Source organism: Sinocyclocheilus anshuiensis, unplaced genomic scaffold (assembly GCF_001515605.1).
Source record: "Sinocyclocheilus anshuiensis isolate Anshui unplaced genomic scaffold, SAMN03320099.WGS_v1.1 scaffold1079, whole genome shotgun sequence".
NCBI classification, from domain to species: domain Eukaryota; kingdom Metazoa; phylum Chordata; class Actinopteri; order Cypriniformes; family Cyprinidae; genus Sinocyclocheilus; species Sinocyclocheilus anshuiensis.
This window is the reverse complement of record NW_015548207.1, coordinates 530,141-534,376: the sequence shown is the minus strand read 5'-3', so window position 1 is coordinate 534,376 and position 4,236 is coordinate 530,141. Positions and strand designations below refer to the sequence as shown.

At 36.2% G+C, this 4,236-nt stretch overlaps 1 protein-coding gene across 2 annotated transcripts in view; it reads right to left on the bottom strand.

The window, feature by feature from the left end:
* LOC107653595 (methylmalonic aciduria and homocystinuria type D homolog, mitochondrial-like) overlaps positions 1–1,087 on the bottom strand; it is a 4,671-nt gene extending 3,584 nt beyond the window's left edge. Inside the window, exons 1-2 of one of the 2 annotated variants that reach the window (XM_016440340.1) lie at positions 1,039–1,087; positions 338–375 (exon numbers count right to left, since the gene is read on the bottom strand). The gene's annotated coding sequence lies outside the window, so the exon portion shown is untranslated. The other variant, XM_016440339.1, reaches the window with a different exon arrangement.
* Positions 1,088–4,236: the final 3,149 nt, after the last annotated feature.

Here is a 4,236-nt window from a genome sequence, read left to right as displayed (position 1 = left end):
GATATGCTATTTACACTAAGTGCAAATAGCTATAGATTCTATTTACACTGTTAAAATAGCAGGATTTTATGCTATTTATACTAATTATTGCAAATAGTGGCAATTATCTGCACCTCAGTATTATAGTACATTATAAAACAGTATGCAGTAATAATTAAAATATCGGTTTTACTCTCCCAAAACGCCGGATCCATGTGGACAAAACGCCTATACGATACAAAATATATGCGTATACAGCTAAACGCATCTCTGTGTGGACAGGGCCTTAAAATCATGTTCATGTAACTGGCATTCACTACACACAAAGAACTCCAGCAGCGGTCAGCAAAACACTCACACTCGCCATAATGTGTGCAAACTCCACCTCACTGCAACCTGAAACAAGCAAACAAACAAACATATCAAACACGCATTTTAAGGACTAAACCTATTTATTTTAAAGAACAAACATATTGATGACCACAATAATACTAATGAACAAATACAATAATAATATACATTTTAATATAAATTAATAAAATATAAAAATAAACAAATGTTTTAAACATGATCAAAGTAACGTATTTATTTGTTAATTAAACTAAGGTTTCTCATAGTAGACAAATATTATTTGAGCCAGCGTTTCTATATGTTAAACTGTATTAAACATTATTTTTTTCAATAAAAATATTCATAACAGTCCTTGTTTTCTTGCTTTTAATGACACTCTTCTTAAATTGACAAAAAATAAAATTAACAACACGTTAAATGTCAAAATCTGTAATATGCACATTTATACGTGTACGAATGATCATGGCAGAGGTTGATTATGTTTTTCTTTACAGCATAAATCAGCTTTTAAGCGCCTCAAACCCACACAAACACGCCACTGTTATGATTCACTTTCACTTCAAACACGATTAAAACGCGACTTCACCGTCCACCTGTGATCGCCATACTCTTCTGGTCATAGAGATCTACATGACACGGGTTTAATCGTGACTTGTCGTTATTTTTTAAAGTGTTTTAAAGGTAAAGGACAGCGTGTACTCCACTCACCCTGTTTGTCTCCACAAGGTTCTGCTGATTACGTTCGCACGCCGAACGTCATGACGTCATGACGGAGCGCCGCAGAGCACAAAATGCGCGAAACATCACAAAAAAAAAGAAAAAAATTCATATTTTAAATGTTAACAATCTTATTAAATTATATATACATCTCTTTTTATTAACATTAAACGCATATATAACTAATAACATGTTAAATGTTATAAAAAGTATTGGGGGTAACGTATTACAAGTAACGCGAGTTACGTAATCAGATCCATAAAAAGTAACTAAGTAATGTAATTTGTTACTTTTTTATGGAGTAACGCAATATTGTAATGCATTACTTTTAAAAGTAACTTTCCCCAACACTGGTTATAAACATTATATATTTACAGTATACATCCTATATAAATCATAAATATAAATCTATATTTATTAACATTAAATGCATATTTAAATAATAACAAATATGTATAATTATCATTATAATTATACAAATAGTACATTATTAATAATTAACCATATGAATAATTATTATTTATATATGTATTTAATTAGTAGTCTACATTAATTACTACAATAAACCTGGTATATTTTCTGCTTAAGTTCACAATTGCACTAAACAGAAAATATACCAGGTTTATTATAGTAATTAATGTGGACTACTAGTAGTGGTAGTCCAGTGATAGAAAGTACAATAAAGTATTTTTATTTATTGTTAAATCGTCTTTCCTTTATATTCAGTACATTGAAAAGAAATGATAATTATTATAAATATTATTGTTATTGTCATCATTATTATATTTCATTATCCGTTATTAATTTCTTTTGTCAGTCTTCAGCGGCTATTTTGAAATCGCATTGGTCGATTGCGACACAATCCCGCATGCGTTGACAGGTAGTATCCGCTAGGTGTCAGCAAAAGCAAACGCTTGCTACTCTGCAGCTGTGCCACTTATCTATAATAGAGAATATTATATAGATCAGTGAGCTGTGATAAAAAAAATAAAATAATAATAATTTGAATGGCATTAAGTAATTGCAGACAAAAACAGCAGGAAACAACAACAGATCAAGAGAAAAAGAAAAAGCAGTGGCAGGGTAATAAAAGAGCGGGAAACAGTCATATGAGGTCAAAGTCTCTGCACAGGAAGGTTAGACAGGGCGAATGTGTTTGAAGGCCTAGCGCATCTGAAGACTGACGTGTTCTCACAACCAGGGCCGTTTCTAGCCAATTTGACGCCCTAGGCGTAATCCCTATTGCCCCCCCCCCAAATTATATATATATATATAATTCTTTTCAGACACCAGTTGCTTGTCACATTCAAATTGGTTGTCATAGTAACAACACTAATCGCATTGGCGCCCCTTCAGCTGGTGGCGCCCTAGGCGACCGCCTAGCTCGCCTATGCCTAGAAACGGCCCTGCTCACAACAGAGCTGAAATGGAGTGAGTGAGATTCCCTCTCTCTCTCCATACACTCACAGATATTCACTCTCGCATCTGCATCACTAGCGGCCGCCCGCCATCTGGCATGTGGACGCGGGGATGAACAGGTCAGCAGGTCTTTGCGACGGGTGGGTCGCTCGGGAGCGCGTCGCGTCCTGCAGCATGATCATCGCTTAGCAACTAAAGCCAAGTACACACTAAAGGATTTGCAAGTTAACGAGCTCGCCGACTGGTCGGTCTGTGATCGGGGGAAAATCGGCGGGTGATCAGTGCTTGGCAATCTTTATGTGTGAAGCACACAACAACGCATCAAAGAGGCTCGCTGATGCCACGCCGATGCCAAACAAATATCTAGCATGCCAAATATCTGGACCCGCCGGCCGACTCGACATCATGTGGTGTCAGGTGTTGTGACGAGCTACAGCAAGCAGCAACATGGCTTTAAAAAAGTTTGGACACAAGAAAAGGAGTGAAATGTTTCAGAACAGATCGTCGCGCAAACAGTTTACAGCACTAATTTCTTCCCGATGTCTATTTTCAAATAAACAACTCCTGTTTCACTTGTCGTTTCGAGTCATTCCCGTTCAACTTCTCACGCATGTTTTTGTGACAAAGCGTGGTTTGGGGACCGAATGGAGTCGTTGGGTGACAGAGCTGTTGTCAGCTAGTAGTGTCACATAGTGTGAACACCACAACGACTTCAAGACAGACAGCAAGTCATGCAGTCTGAACAGCACAGCGATCCGCCGACGTTTAAAGTCATGTAGTCTGAACTAGGCTTTACTTACTTACTTATGTGACTAGAAGGGATACGGCTAATTGGCTATGGCCGGAAAATAACAATAAATTAAACATGCTACCTATTAGATTGTGTTTTATTATCCAGTCAAACTAAATGCTGTATGAACTTTAGTTGGGCATAAATTCATGTGGAAGAAATGATGAAATGATAAACAATCCGACATCTAGATTTAAATATATATATTCTAGGGATGGTAAGATTCACCGATTCGCATCTGTGCATCGGCATAAAAGTTAACGATAAGATTCATCGATTTAAAAAAGTGTGCATCAGATACAAGTTGGCATTTGTATCACAATGCATCATTTCTAACATATGTGCATTGTTAAAAAACGATTTATATATAATTATTAGTAGATGTGCTATACTTTTATTATTTAGAAAGTGACCAATAATTTTTGACCGATATTTTATATGTAGATTGATTTCTCCTCTCTAAACTGTTTCTCAAGCACGTTCTCTCATCACTGCTGCTGCTGAGTGAATATGACGTATCACAACACCACGGAGACCCGAGGCGTGTCCTGAGAGCCACAGAGAATATAGATTAACATGGCAGATGTAGAGCTGCATCTTCCACCAAATAATTACAATGAACCAAAGAAATAAAAGGGAACTATCTGTACCATATTGAATTGTATAGCATCATATTTTTTTCCATTGCATCGTATTGCATTGAATCGCATTGTGTCGAATCGAATCGAAATCAGATCGCACCACATCATAATAGGGGTGAATCATATCGCATTGCATCGATAGCTGCTTCATATGTATCTTTAATGTATCATATCATTGGCTATATTATCATAATTATATAATTGTTTTTATTTTAGTAGTTAGTTATTCTTAAGAAAATGTGGGTGCAAAACCTACAACACAATAAGCTGGTAATGGTTGCAAGGACGTTGCTGCGTGGTTTCTAAGGTGTTCTGGTTGCAAGCAAGATGACTTAAAAA